The 17,250-nt window shown below is 30.2% G+C and overlaps 1 pseudogene; it reads right to left on the reverse strand.

The window, feature by feature from the left end:
• Window positions 1-1,465: 1,465 nt before the first annotated feature.
• LOC120359647 lies at window positions 1,466-12,649 on the reverse strand (annotated as a pseudogene).
• Window positions 12,650-17,250: the final 4,601 nt, after the last annotated feature.

The following is a 17,250-nucleotide window of genomic DNA, read 5'->3' on the forward strand; positions in this document are numbered from 1 at the left end:
ATACTTTTTACGTTTCAATCATTATAATTATATAATTACATTTTAAAAATAACACGTCTAAAATTTGTCTTATAAAACGTTTTTATAACGTTTATTAAATTAGTATAAAAAACGTCTCAAATTTTAAACGTTTATTTTTCAGTTTATACGTATAAAATTGATTTTCAACGTTTATTAAACGTATTCTTAAACTAACTGTGTTGCTTGGGATATGGCTGGATCCACCTTTTTTCCCGCTCGATTGGTGTACGTATGTCCGTAGCGGCTACGGGAAAAAAGGTATACGACCTAGAGAAAGCGTCACACGAAAATCGACGGCATGGCCTCTCTCAGGTTTCTCTCTGGTACCGGCGAGCATAACGTTATGTGACGTTTAAAATGGCATACAAATTTAGAAGCCAAAATCATGTAACGCTCCGTAGTCCGCATGAAACACTATCGCTTTTTATAAGACTTTTACTCTTCGTAACGTGGGCTTTAACGCGCCGCTCGGGAGGAACCGGTTTTATGAATGGTCCCGTTTTGCATAATTAGTAATTAGTATTTGCATCTTTTTCCGCGTAATTGCATCGTTGACGGCAAAATATTTAGTATTTTTAATATTCGCGAAAAAAAAGATTCTATTGTTACACGAAATCATACAAAAATGAAACAAATTGTGTTACTGCACGAAACGCTGATGTTTATCTTACTTATGTGCTTGTATAATAAATCAGTTGTTTTAATCCACCAATTAATCATTGTGCGCAAAACAATTTTTTATAGTTACTCAAATATGTGTAAATCATAATTTTTTGCATCAAAACTTGGATACTATAAAATCATTAAAATTGATAGTAAAATCACTATGGAAAGCAACACAGTTCAGCGTAGCTGTCAAATAAATCATCTAAAACACGGCTTATCATTTTTATATGCTATTTCAATATAATAAATTAATTTATAATAAATTATTTATGTAGCAGTATATGCATGGTTGAGTAGTAACTAGTCAAAAAGTTAAACGTTGTGCAATTAGAAAGATAAATGTTTTACTTTTTAACTTAATTAATTTTGAATAAACAAATTTTTAACTTCAAATAGTTATTTTTAAAATACATATGAATCTTAAATCATAAACATCATTTTCCACGTTAAAAGTATTTACGTAAAAAGATTATGTAAGAAAAAGAAATTGTGAAAGGAAAAAGTAATCTTATTTAAATAATAATATTTCTTTGTTATTTCATATAAAAATGCCATTAAACTCAATTTAAAAACAAAATGTTTAATTTATTTTGGATGATTGCAATTGTTTTACTATTATAAAATAGAGTAATCTAATTTAATGTAATAATATTATTTAAAATTAACTTTTAAATTTAACTTAAGTTAATGTAATCTTAATTTAACTCTTAAACACGTAAGTGGATCTGACCCCACATGAAGCTTTGAACGCTTGCTATTTGAAGACGGAATGAGATAGGAGGTTCGGAGCAAGACGTAAAAAAAGTTTGAAATCTCCTCTTTCGATTGATATGTTTGACCAACTTTTTTGATCAACTAGAATTCGAACGTCACGGCAGCAAAGTTTTGTTAGGGCAAATGCGATCCATATAGTATGTAAGTGGAAATTTTTGTGACTATTTTACATAAAAAAACTGGACAAAATGCGTTCGAACAGGTCGGTTTGCGGATGTTACTCGCATATACTCTGTCTAAAGTTGGAATACTATAAAATGCTGTTTTACGAGAAAAGGGAGTTTTTTCTAAATACATAATACATATAATAACATTTTTGATAATAAAAGACTGCACCGAGCAAGTTCCATAAGTTGAATTCAGGCCATAAGGTATCAGTAAAGTAGAGGCAAGCGTTGGAAAGCTAAAAAAAAATTAGTAAAATTATTTAAATGCAGATCTGTTTTGATAAGTTATGAGAAGAAATATATATTTAAGTCACAAGAATAAAGTACGTTCTCTTACCTGCCAAAAAGTCGCTAAGTCGACATTCTCCAGACGTACGAATCAATAACTCTGGATTTGAGGATTGGTAAGTGTACAAATAGTCAGATATTAACTCTTCGGTAATATCTTCTAGTAAGATTTCATTATGTTTTACAGCCGTTGCAATATCTGTAATTGCATGAGTAAGTTCATCCCTTGCTGCAAACATAAAAAAATATAAAAATATATATTTCTAAATTACGTATTTACGTAACATTGGAAAAAAATGTAAATTTTCATTTGCATTTAGTACAAAATATAAAAGTGAGTGCATATATAAATATGATTTACGATGATCATATACTTACACGTATAAGCGACAGCAAAATTTAAAAATGCTTTATTATTATCCTTAGTGGCAATTACAATTTGAGCCATTAATTGGTTTATATCTTCTGGGATCAAGGACAAATTTCCAAACGCACGAAAGCACACTCCAGCATCCATCAATATGTCTCTAAAAATCAGGGTTAGGCACGTTATTTTATAAAAATAACGCGTTACATTTTGTAAAAAGTAACTCGTTAACGTTATTCGTCAGTGATTTTATAAAAGTAACTCGTTACCGTTACCGTTACTTTGAAAATAACGATTTGTTATTTTTTTGTCATTTTTTTCTAATGCTAAAGTATCAAGTTATTAGATTTTAAAATTACTTTATTTAATAATTAATATTGCATGTAGTAGTAAATATTAAAACTTTAAATTCTCTAAACTTATATACAATTGTATAGAACATAGTTTTTTTTATATTTATTTAACTTGTCTAATAATTTTTCAAATTCCTTATATTAATATCTTATTTACTTTTTACTATTTTTATACTGCACAATTTTTATAGACATTTAGATTAAACATTGTTTTTAGATTTAAACTTCGTCACATTTTACATCTCAGAAATAAATCAAAATTTTTGTGTGTGTGTGTGTGTGTGTGTGTGTGTGTGTGTGTGTGTGTGTGTGTGTGTGTGTGTGTGTGGTGTGTGTGTGTGTGTGGGGGGGTATTCATAACGAAAGAAATTTTAAGTTTTTATACCATAGTAAATACAAAATTTGGAAAAAATTCCATACAATTTATGTAAAAAAAATATTATCAATTAATTGAATTTTCGTCAGAAAACTGTAAAATAAAAAATTTAACCGATGTTTTTTTCTTACTCAAATCGTATGGAGTCTTTTAATGTAGAACAATGACAAAAAACCTATTTATTGTGATAAAACGACATTCTATGTACACTCAAAAACTGATTCTTTCACTAAAATTTATTACAATTACGATTCATAATCATCACATTTGAATGATTATGATTGATTATGAATGATGATTAATCAAACATTATTGATCAATATAAAAAAATTGATCAATACAAATCAATTTTAAACTAATTTAATGAGTAAGTGAATATTTAAAACCATTTTCTAATTGTATGTACATTGCGCATTATTATGATTTTGAAAATTTATTCTTCCATTTGATTTGGATAAAAATATTTGTATCCAATCAATACTCTAATGCGCGAAAAAATATTCTTTAAAAAATATTCTGAAGGACAGAATCAATTACCGTGGGTGTACTTCATAAAAAATAAACATTAAAAAAGTATTAAAGAAATATTGAGTACATGTTATATGAATATTTACTGAAATCATTTTCTCAAGTGAATAATTAAAAGCAAATTTATATAATGTTAAATAAACATTAAAAAATGTTAAATAAAATTATTTTTTGAAATGAATAATTCATAAAAAATAAAAACTTGAAAAATATTTCTCCTATCTTTCTCTATCTGAAAAAGTGCATGTTATTCGATATTATAAATAGATAATTGTATCTTTCTCAAAGTTTATTGTTAACGCTTTTTCGTAATGCTGATTTTGGTTCTCCCGCGCTACACACTGATCGCGAGCTACTGTTATCGCAGAGATCGCATTTTCACGTTATGTATATCCAGGGTTAATAGTAAATTTATAATTTGAAGCTTATATATAATATCGAAAGTTGTGTAACGCGCGCTTGTTTTGCTAGTACATATAAAAAAACAAAGTAAATTAAAAAAATATTAAATAAACGTTACGCAAATGTTTACTGAAATTATTTTGTATAATGAAAAATTAATGAGCAATAAATGTTTGCATAATGTTAAATAAAGATTTAAAAAATGTTAACTGAAATTATTTCGATAACAAATAATTAATGAAAACTAAATATTAACCAAACGTTAAATAAACGTTTAAAAAATGTTAATTAAAATCATTTTTTCTAACCTACAATTAATAGCAAATAAATGTTTACATAATATTAAATAAACATTTAAAAAATATTTTGTAAAATCGTTATCTCAAATGAATTATTAATGACAAATAAATATTTATAAAACGTTAATTAAACGTTTAAAAAATGTTAACTAAAATCATTTTCTGAAATAACTAATTTATGAAAAATAAATGTTTACATGATATTAAATAAACGTTTTAAAAACGTATTTTTGAGATAATAATTTTTAAAATAATTCTTCAGTAAAAAAAAATGTTAAATAAATGTTAAATAAATATTTTTTTTCCAAAATAAGTTGAGAAAAGGAATATTAAAAAAAAATAAACATTTAAAAAACATTTTTTAACTATTTCTTTCCTGCTTGGGAAGATTTAAAATTGTGCCGCATTGTAACGCTTGATTTAAAATACATATATATTTTTTAAGAGGTTGTTAAATTTCTGCCTACTGAGATCCATGAGGCCATCAAGTTCCTCTTGGCTACGATTAAAGTTGCCTATGCTGAACGCATAAACTGTGATTTCTTTGATACCAAGGTCCATGCACCAATTCAACGTTTCAATCATTTTATCAAACCTGTCACAAATAAAATATGTAACACATATACAGATTAGCATTTGCAAACTCTTTTCTCAAAGATACATACCCCTTTAAGTGTCCCTCCTTTTTTGTCATGTTTCGTTTCTGCGCGTAGCGTCTGTTATCATCCATGATGAACGCTACGTGCCTGGGAACCTTTCCGGTCTTTATGATGTTCAAAACCAAGTAGGAGAGGCCGAGGTAAGATGTTCCTGGGGTACAATGTTACGGTGATTATAATTTCAACATAAAAAAAATAGCGATATGTTCTAAGTACGTCACGAAACAACAACCGATCACGCAAGTGCGGCAACTATCTTAATATTGCAAATAGCGTTTAACTTAATTTACGCCGCGGTCTGTGCAAAGACATGCTCGTAAATCAAGTAAGTAAATATTTGTCTATCGTAATTTTTTGGTCTATTTTGCTTATTTAAGGTAGTTCCTATTATTTATTGTGTTTATGTAGATGGATAGACATTCAGAAATATGATACACTAGTGTTTATTCGTCTATTTTAATATGTAGGCAAAAAATTGTATCAAGATGTTACATGTGTCGAATGGGGCTAGTTGTTACCGTAATTTGGGGTACGCTGTTACCTTGGAAAAATTTGCCCTGTCGCATATGTGCAGTTGTCTATATCGATTCTCATTTTATTATAGGATGCGGACATATAACAAAAGACAGGAAAAGTTTTAATGGAATATACAACATTTAGTGTCAAAGAATTAAAGTGGAAGCAGAAATGAGAAAATTTTATTAAAATAAAAAATTTTTAAACTACAAAAACTTGACGCTCTTAGATATTTAAATATCTATCTAATAATCAAATGTTGTAAAGTATAATAGTAACTTAGAAAATTATAATAACTTACAATGTTACTTAAATGTTAAAGAAACTTAATCTGTAACTTACTTCTAATTGTTTTTAAAACGCATATTTTACAAGTGTTACATTTATTGCATTCGTTCTGCCAATTCTTTTCCTTGCTTTTCTTATCCAGTAGCGCCATATTTTCATAGGTAAAAAATTTTTTATTTTAATAAAATGTTCTTATTTCTGCTTTCTTTTTTAAGTTTTTAATATTTAACTTTTTATTGTTCTTCTAAAAGGTTGATTACATTTTTATTTTATCATTATTTAAATTAGGTACGTAAAAAGATTACAAAGATTATCTTAATATTGTTTTCCTAAAAAGCTGATCATTATTTTATTTTATTATTATTTAGATTAGATTTTTAAATTTATTATTTAGAAGGATCGTAAAGATCATTTCAAAGTACTGATCTTATAAATACAAATGTTTGTCACAAAAAAATGAGATAAAATATAGTTTCAAATGTGGTTTATAATTATTATAAACTCTATGATTATTAACATAATTATAATTAAATATAAATATCAGTTGTTTAGCTTTAATGTACCTGATTGTCTCGTTACCTCATTAAATATTAATTATAAATGTAATTCACGTGTTTTGATTTATTAAAAGATGTTTTCTTTTTTTCTTTAAATGACTTTATATCTTTTGGTAACAAATTACCCCAGTGCTTTTGGTAACAACTAACCCCATGAAGGGGTAAAACGTTCCTCTCTGTCTCTGACACTTATAAATAACTTTGTACAAAAATCAATGATAATATACTACAATTAACCTTATAATCCTAAAATACAATAAATTTGATGATAAATCAGTCAATAGTCAAAGGAACAACAAATTATTTTACTAGTTATTTTTGATATTTTCTTAAAATCGGAACTTTTATCCCCGGTCTCCCCTATTGCAGCCAGTTCATGATACACTTCGTTATCCATGAAGGTGCATTATCCATAAAGGTGCGTTCCGAATCTAGGGACTCTAGTAGAAGTTGTTAGAAAGTTGTTCCGAATTAGCTATTGCTAGAAACCCTCTAACTATTGCGCGCTTTGAAAGTGCTTCGAGAGTGCGTATAGATACATAAAAGCTACTGCGCTGCTCGATTGTCGGGCGGTCTTTTTATACTGAAGTGATTACGCTAACATAAGCCGCTGCTTGGCGCAATTACTTCCGCTTTGTTAGCGCGTACGCGCGTACACATTTTCGGTCGTTGCCCGATGGATTTATGGGATTGTTGATTTTGCCTCGTATTGCGAAGGTGCTTGCTAAATGGTTTTACTTTCGGGTCATGGTAATTGATTCTTGTTGCCATGCACCGTGTTATGGCTAGGCTATAACACCTTATTTGTATCCAGGAATGGGCATTATTGAATAATTTTTCATTTAAATAATAAAAAAATCACGAATAAAAATTTATTCGTTATTCGGTTATTCTTGTAAATAATAAATAAAAATGTATTTGTTATTTGACCTCTTATAAATGATGAATAAAAATTTATTCGTTACTCAGCCTCTTGCAAATAACGAATAAAAATTTTTTCGTTATTCAACCCGTTGTAAATAATGAATCAAAATTTATTTGTTATTCGGTCTCTTATAAATGACGAATAAAAATTTATTTGTTATTCAGCCACTTGTGAATTATAAATAAAATTTTATTCGTTATTCGGCCTCATATAAACGATGAATAAAAATTTATTCGTTTTTCAGCCACTTGTGAATGATGAATAAAAATTTATTCGTTATTCGGCCTCTTGTAAATAATGGATAAAGTTTATTTGTTATTCAATATTGTCGGAAAATATAATTCGATATAATTTCTTTTTTATATTTTAGCGTTACAAGCGCCTTTGTATTTATATCTAAGCGGCTCATTTCGTTGGTGTCTCGAACCCAAATAACTCACTTTTGTTTATTTCCCCGTGCGTATAGACCCCGCGATTTTCTTTTTTACACAACTGCTTATTTAAAATTTTGATTTCATTCGTTTAAAATATTAATTATTTCAATAATTATAATCGTGTCTTAAGTGTGTTTTCTTGAGCGAATACTATTCGCTAATATTCCGCAATAAACGCCTCTACAACAAATATCTTATAAATAATGAATAAAAATTTATTCGTTATTTGTTCTTTTGTAAATAATGGATAAAAATTTATTTGTTATTCAGCATCTCACAAATAATAAGTAAAAATTTATTAGTTATTCAGCCACTTGTGAATGATGAATAAAAATTTCATCATTATTTAGCTGCTTGAAAATGACGAATAAAAATTTAAACGTTATTTAGTTATTCTTAAATAATGAATATAATCACTTATTCAATACAACCTTTATTCAATACATCTTGAATAAGAAACAAAAATTTATTTTTTTATTCAATTCTCTTTGAATAACAAAATAAACAACTGAAATTATTATTATTTTTATTCTATAAATTCTGAATAACAAATAAAAGTTAATTTTTAATTTTGTTCATAACAAATAACTACCTTAGCATTAACTGAACATATATATTTTAATAATTTAAAATGATTTTGTACTAATAATTAAAAAATGTAAAGGAGCATTTGAAAAAAACGTTATTGGTTAACATAATTTCATCAATAACATCAGTTATTATATTAAATTAATCAATTTAATATAAATAGTGATATTACTAACTCTTATTCGATTTATGCTGTGTTACGACCGAAAATTAATTTGGCGCACATTCTGCTTAAATTCGAAGAAGTATATAAAATTACACAAATAAATATAAGCACTAAGATCTAGCTGCGACCGAAGTAAGTCTTCTTACTAACAAAATCTTAAACATTATTTAGTCATTCTTGACTAAATTATTCTTTATTCAATACTTATTCCTTATTCAATACATTTTGAATAAGGAACAAAAAATTATTCTTTTATTCAATTTTCTTTGAATAACAAAATAGACAACTGAAATTATTATTATTTTTATTCTATAAATTCTGAATACCAAATAAAGATTAATTTATAATTTTGTTCGTAATAAATAAGTACCTCAGCATTAACTGATCATATATGTTTTAATAATTTAAAATTATTTTACTGATAATTAAAGAATGTAAAGGAGCATTTGAAAAAAAAATGTTATCGGTTAACATAGTTTTTAAAATTTTTAATATAATATATTTATTACATTTATTATGGAATTTATAGAATAAAAATAATAATAATTTAAGTCGTTTATTTCGTTATTCAAAGAGAATTGAATAGGAAAAAAAATTTTTGTTCCTTATTCAAGATGTATTAAATGAAGATAAGTGCTTATTCATTATTCAAGAGTGACTAAATAACGTTTAAATTTTTATTCATCATTTTCAAGTAGCGGAATAACAAATAAATTTTTATTCATCATTTACAAAAGGCTAAATAACAAATAAATTTTTATTCATCGATCGTTAATCATTAAAAGTCAATCATGCCCATCCCTGGTATAGATAATTTCTTAGATTTTAGTCTTTGTATCTATGTACGATGAAACGGAAGTAACTGTTCATTTTTCAATATTTTGTAAACTGTTATTAACATCTAATTGCTTATCACAAATGTAAATTTATTGTCTTCAATCATTTCTAAAATTTTCTCTTTTGTTTCGATCATTCTTATCCGACGATCACCATCAGTTTCAACATAGTTTTATTAATTAGAAGAGAAGGAGGCTACTGCGGATATTACCGCTACTCCTGTTATTTTCATTATTAAGTGATGAATTCTAACAATTGCTTATAGACTTATTCGTTTGACAACTTTTTGTAGTTTTACCAGTACACTAATGCACAACAGCTAACAATTAAGTTATAAGTCATTTTTATTCTTGAACACTTCTAAACTTTTGAAAAGTATATTTCAGCACTTAATTACATATAAAATAAACATGGGTGTTTCTTCTCCTCTACTATTCCGAGATCATCTAATGCTCAAAAGATTTTCGATCGGAATGCATGCAATTTGGATAATGCTTCGCATTCAATCTTTCCGTACGCACGTTTATACAATTTGCTTCACAGTAAACTAAACATATCATTGTATTCGTTGTTATATCGGTACATTTTTTTTTCACAAAAAGTTACTTTTATGTGAAATACTTAGATGATGCGACCAGTAAAATATTCATAAAGTTTGTAATGTCTGGTGCCACCTCTGGGAAAGTTGAGATGTATCAAATACACAAATATAAAAAAATAATGAAAAAAATTGCATCTATCATGATTTCCTTTTGCGACTAAGCATATTATTGTTTAAAATTATTGTTTATAAAAAGAAAATTATTGTTTATAAAAGAAGAATGCATCATTATAATAACAACAAATACGCCGATATGTATTTAATTTATGGTAAAGCACACTGTGTAAGTATACGTGCAGCAAGATTATATGCAGTACGTTATCCAAATCGTATGCATCCTGATTGCAAAACTTTTTAACCGACTGGACCGCAGAATTCTAAATAGTAATTGTTTGATGTCGGCATCAAAAGTTGACGTAGGTCGTAATCGTCGAATAAGAACGATCGGAATGAAAAAAAGAATTGTAGAAATAATTGCTCAAGATTCTATTACTAGTATGTACACGTGTAATAAGTCACGAATCAGCTACAAAATCTTAGAAACGACCTTGATAACGACTCTCTTTTCGAGGATTTGAATTTGATTATAAAAAAGATGAAAAGATTTTACTGGCTCTTTATATAAAGAGAAGAAGGAAACTATTTATTAGATTACTTATTATTTCAAAATTATTTTTTAAAATAATTTAGGACAACTTAATGATGTCGGTGCCTTCAAATATAGTTTTCGTCTTTTGGGTGGTCTTGCAGGTTTAATTACACGTGTTGGTTCTTTGACATAAACAAGGACGTGAGACGTACTAAATCGAGAATCGGGACATAACTTTGATGTGAAATATCTATGTGTGAAGAAAATACAGATTGTCGTGATTCATTTGTTCGCGAGTGAACGGAATGTAACACTATTGTATTTCTTTATCTTTCGCCGATTAATTATTACTATATTAATGTAAGGTCATCAGCAGGTGACAGAGTTCCGAGCTGGTATCCAACGCGGTATCGCTATAAATTAAATTGTCAGTGTGTACCAGCGAGCATAACATTATGTAACGTTAAAAATGGCATACAAATTTAGAAACTGAAATATGAGATTTTTACTCTTCGCTATCGTAACGTGAGCTTTAACGCGCCGCTCGGGAAGAACCGGTTTTATGAATGGTCCAGTTTTGCATAATTAGTAGGCATCTCTTTCCGCGTAATTACATCGTTGGCGTACCGGCCAAAACATTTAGTATTTTTAATATTCGCGAAAAAAAAGATTCTATTGTCACACGAAATCATACAAAAATGAAACAAATTGTGTTATTGCGCGAAATGCTGATGTTTATCTTACTTATGTGCTCGTAAAATAGATCAGTTGTTTTAATCCAGCAATTAATCATTGTGCGCAAAAAAATTTTTTATAGTTACTCAAATATGTGTGAATAATAGTTTTTTGCATCAAAACTTGGGTATTATTAAATCATTAAAATGGATAGTAAAGTAACACAGTTCAGCGTAGCTGTCAAATAAATCATTCAAAACACGGCCTGTTAAACGTAACTTTTAAAATAGCTTAATTTTATAAACTTTTAATTTATGTAAGTTTTAAAGAAATATTAATTTAATTAATCCTGAGAATGTGCATAAACAGTAAAAATGATTCTATGTAGTTCTAATTAGCTTACCTAAAATGTATTTAAATCCCATATTCTGCAAATTGCGAAACTGATGATAAATAAATGATATTATCATTGCCAAACAATGTATTATCGTTGTTGTTACATCCGTCATTATGTTCTGTTAAAAATAAATATGCACACATCAGAAATTTTTTCTATTACAATACACGAAAAAATATAGATTAAAAAACAATAGCACATATGAAATTTTTTTGCAAATTACAAAACTGTATAAATAAATAACATCTGTAAGCAGTGTATTATCGTCATCACGATAATATCAGCTACTTTTTGATATTGTCGAATAATGTTCGCGTATATAATAGCAATTTTTTCTACTAATGTAAACGGAAAAGTAAAGATAAACAGATAACAGTGCATGTAAAAATTTTAAATGCAAAAATGCGCAGATTTTCGGCGCCTATATTCAATGCCTATTCGTCGGAGTTGTTAGCGAAGGGGAATGGGGGTTATTGATGGGCGGCCGAATCCCAGGAAAGTATTGGGAGCACTTCGCGTAGGCCAAGCCAGGTTTACTGCTTACGTAAAACATCGTCGTTGGGTTAGGGTAGGTTAGGCTTCGCGGTGCATGTTTAGTTCGATTCCGTGATCCGTCTCGAGATCAGACGCAAAAAAAAGTTGGGTTTTGCCGGTGAGTATGCCGGTCACGTCTAGGTCGGCGAGTCTCATATACCCCGCGTACCGAGCTGCCGATCGCGCGCCGAGCGCTGTGGCCTCAGGGGCGTTTCCATCTCAGAAGTATGTTGAATATATGCCCTTCTACTAAAGTACCTCAAGGGTAATGTGGAAAGCTATTGTCTAAATTCTAATTACCGTACATTATTGTTATTATAAAAATTAAGTTAAAAAAAGTTTTTCTCGAAAGGTACGCTACTAGCGTATTTTTAACTTACGGATGCTCCTGAGGCAGAGCGCCGCTCGCGTGATCGCGAGCTCGACCTTCGGGTGGCGAGCGGAAGCCGTGGGAAAAGTGAGCGTCGCTTCAGGAATCGATCCAAAATGCGCAGATCGTTGCGAGCTCTGAGTTCAGAATAGGGCTACAATCGTCGGACATGGGGCGACCTTGGGTCCGTGTTATATAACAAGTTGACCGTGGTCAGTTGACCGATTGAAATTTACTTTTATTTTCATCCATGGGCGCCGACTACATGGATGCAAATCTATTCGACGTCAATGCCGATGGTTGATATTAATAAGTATTTCAAATACCTTTCAACCACTGGAAAATTTCATTTCTATTAGATGCAGTTTTGCAAATATATAATTAACAAAAATAATTAAGGTCACTATTGTCTTCTCTTATCCAGATAACATATAGTTGAAAATTGGGTCATGTAGACGTTTTTTATTAAACAGATTTTCCGAAATTTTTTCATATTTAATTTAATTATTATATTATATTGACACAAAATTACTAGTTGCATTCTTATTTAAACGAATAACAGGAAAGCTATTCCAGATGCTATTCCGCATTTGTGAAAATAGTAAAAAAGAATATTACTGTCTGCCCTCAAGCCCCTCACACCGCTTGCAACCCACCTACAGCTGAGCTGCCGACCGACACCTTTCTCTTCGAGCAGGTATCGATGTGCCGTAGGTGGTCATTTTGAAGCAATCCAATACACTTAAGGAGTGCGAATTTTAAAAAAGAAATTTTGTAACACTTTTTTTAACTCATTCTAGAAGGTACAAAGCAGTTTATAAAGAAATAAAAAAATTGATTTTTCAAAAATTCTACAGTGGTGTTACCCCTTAAAAGCTCGTTTAAATCTGAGGCGGTGCCTTTCCTTGTTAGTATTCATTTACATATTATTGCGTTAATTATTGCTACTGGTATTTATAATATATATTAAATAATGCAAAAATTTGCAACTTATTATTAATAACCATTGATAGCAAAAGAAAAAGTTTGTGAGAGATGACTGATCCGCTTCACGCGGAATTGCTCTTATTGTAAGTATTATAACAAATTATAATTATTCAGAATAATATGTCATTAGTAGTAGTATTAGAAATTTTTTGTTCAACTAATAGCATGTAACTTGAATTTATTTTGCAACTCAATAGACCATTTTATTTTTATCGAACGGCTGCTTGGCGTCGTCGATCACTTTTGTTAGGATAGGCCATCAATCAATAAATTGAAACGCTGCGACAAGCAAACGTGAGAGAGAATCCGAAAAACCAGTTGTACATTGCAACACTCGCCTTTCATGCTCGGTTCAACGCACTAGTCATAGCATGAATATTTCTATTTTATCCAATGCGACAGACGAGATGCTGATGAAGATCGAATGAAAGAATGTGAAATTGAATGCGTTCACACCTAAAGTACTCCAATTTATATGCGGGAAGTTTCTCCTTGACATTTCACCATTTTCGTGACGTCGCGCGTCGAGTGTCAAAACATTTTTGCATAGAATTCCGACAATCGACGTAATTTCATTGGTCTCAATATCGAACGTAGTTAATTTTGATCTCGAAAAAAACTGGTGAAAAATTAAACATTTAGACTTTTTGCAATTTTGCTTCTTCGTCAGAAAACTCAAGGTGTCTTTTTTCTTAAAGGCATACTATCAAGAATTATGTTTGATTGTCAGAAACGTTTATCACATGAAACAAACACAGGATTTAGTGCTCTTTGTGTGTTAATTTATTGCACTAATTGCAATGTTATTTAACTCCAGCAGTTTAGCAAGATATAATTTTTCTGCTAACTTTCAAGAAAATTAAAATGCTTATTAAAGAAAAACAATTATAAATAAAGTGCTGACGCTATAATTTAGTGTTAATTATACGCTTTCAAAATATACACCATGAAATCTTTGTGCTCATGTCAAATAAATCATTCAAAACACGGCCTGTTAAACGTAACTTTTAAAATAGCTTAATTTTATAAACTTTTAATTTATGTAAGTTTTAAAGAAATATTAATTTAATTAATCCTGAGAATGTGCATAAACAGTAAAAATGATTCTATGTAGTTCTAATTAGCTTACCTAAAATGTATTTAAATCCCATATTCTGCAAATTGCGAAACTGATGATAAATAAATGATATTATCATTGCCAAACAATGTATTATCGTTGTTGTTACATCCGTCATTATGTTCTGTTAAAAATAAATATGCACACATCAGAAATTTTTTCTATTACAATACACGAAAAAATATAGATTAAAAAACAATAGCACATATGAAATTTTTTTGCAAATTACAAAACTGTATAAATAAATAACATCTGTAAGCAGTGTATTATCGTCATCACGATAATATCAGCTACTTTTTGATATTGTCGAATAATGTTCGCGTATATAATAGCAATTTTTTCTACTAATGTAAACGGAAAAGTAAAGATAAACAGATAACAGTGCATGTAAAAATTTTAAATGCAAAAATGCGCAGATTTTCGGCGCCTATATTCAATGCCTATTCGTCGGAGTTGTTAGCGAAGGGGAATGGGGGTTATTGATGGGCGGCCGAATCCCAGGAAAGTATTGGGAGCACTTCGCGTAGGCCAAGCCAGGTTTACTGCTTACGTAAAACATCGTCGTTGGGTTAGGGTAGGTTAGGCTTCGCGGTGCATGTTTAGTTCGATTCCGTGATCCGTCTCGAGATCAGACGCAAAAAAAAGTTGGGTTTTGCCGGTGAGTATGCCGGTCACGTCTAGGTCGGCGAGTCTCATATACCCCGCGTACCGAGCTGCCGATCGCGCGCCGAGCGCTGTGGCCTCAGGGGCGTTTCCATCTCAGAAGTATGTTGAATATATGCCCTTCTACTAAAGTACCTCAAGGGTAATGTAGAAAGCTATTGTCTAAATTCTAATTACCGTACATAGCTTTCCACATCACACATGAGGTACTATTATTGATGCGTTTTTTTTATGTGGTTTCCCAAGTAGGCCTAGTCCACTAAAAAATCAAAGAAAATAAAATATGTACTGCATAAGGGTGATGTAGAAAGCTATTGTCTAAATTCTAATTACCGTACATTATTGTTATTATAAAAATTAAGTTAAAAAAAAGTTTTTCTCGAAAGGTACGCTACTAGCGTATTTTTAACGGATGCTCCTGAGGCAGAGCGCCGCTCGCGTGATCGCGAGCTCGACCATCGGCGAGCGGAAGCGGGGGTAAAAGTGAACGTCGCTTAAAAGGAATCGGCCCAAAATGCGCAGATCGTTGCGAACTCTGAGTTAGAGAATAGAGCTACAGTCGTCGGACATGGGGCGACCTTGGAACAACCGGATCCTAATTCCTCGGGGCACGACAATCACTTCCATGAAATAAATCTTTTCGTGTCAGCAGGATTCCGGCAGAGCACGTTATTAATGGAAGTCTGCGGGTCCTGGGTCCTTGGGTCCGTGTTATATAACAGGTTGACCGTGATCAGTTGACTGATTAAAATTTACTTTTATTTTCATCCAAGGGCGCCGACTACATGAGTGCACATCTATTCGACGTCAATGCCGATGGTTGATATTAATAGGTAAGTATTTCAAATCCTTTTCAACCACTCGAAAATTTCGTTTCTATTAGATGTAGTTTTGCAAATATATAATTAAAAAAAATAATTAACGTCACTATTGTCTTCTCTTATCCAGATAACATATAGTTGAAAATTGGGTCATGTAGACGTTTTTTATTAAACAGATTTTCCGAAATTTTTTCATATTTAATTTAATTATTATATTATATTGACACAAAATTACTAGTTGCATTCTTATTTAAACGAATAACAGAAAAGCTATTCCAGATGCTATTCCGCATTTGTGAAAATAGTAAAAAAGAATATTACTGTCTGCCCTCAAGCCCCTCACACCGCTTGCAGGCCCCTTAAAACTGAGCTGCCCGCCTAATCTTCGAGCAGGTATCGATGTGCCGTAGGTATTCTTCATATTCATATAAATTGAAATAAGTTAAATACAATATAATATTTAGTCTCCAAAAACTATTTAAAAAAATGATAAATATATAAAGGTAAAAATTAAGTAGCAGGGTGATTTAGATAAATTGTTGTGTTAAATTTTGGATGATAATGGTTAAATAGAACCGAAACGTTGCGCGCCTGCTCACACACACACGCGCAACACACACACACACACACACACACACAAGCGCGCGCACAAAAGCGATGTAAATCCAATCGGGCAACCTCCACGCTGTACACTTAATGACACGGATAATTCTAATGCCGGAAGTACTGTGCATTTCAAGCATCATAATTTGCAAAGTACTTTTTGTACTAAATAACTACCAGTTTCTAATAAAGATGAAAAAGATTTGGTGACGGTATTGTTACCATTAAAGACGATCGATGAAATGAGAAATTTTTTCAGGAATTATTATGTTATTTGATATTTATGATACTTTAATAAAATTAAATGACATACCCAATAAATTTATAAGTCCTGATAATGAAAAATATAAATTACTAGAACTAGTTCGTTATACATCTCAATGTTTATCTTTTTGTACTCGAATATTCTTTTCAATATTTATTTTATGTGTATGCGTCGGTTGAGGAAGATCAAGTTATATCGAAACATGTTCCAAGATTGATATTCGTTAATATTGATTTAAAATTAAACTTACAATCCAATAAAATTGTAATATTGCTCGTTATTTTGGCCTATTATTTTACATCATTTTGTTGCTGACATAAATGAGCTCGTCTACTTGTTAACATACATACTAACTCACACTTTACTCTTGTACGTGTCCACGTTTGGAGCGGTTTTTTGGTCAAAAAGGATGAGCAC

The sequence above is a fragment of the Solenopsis invicta genome, chromosome 15 (genome assembly GCF_016802725.1).
Source record: "Solenopsis invicta isolate M01_SB chromosome 15, UNIL_Sinv_3.0, whole genome shotgun sequence".
Lineage (NCBI taxonomy): Eukaryota > Metazoa > Arthropoda > Insecta > Hymenoptera > Formicidae > Solenopsis > Solenopsis invicta.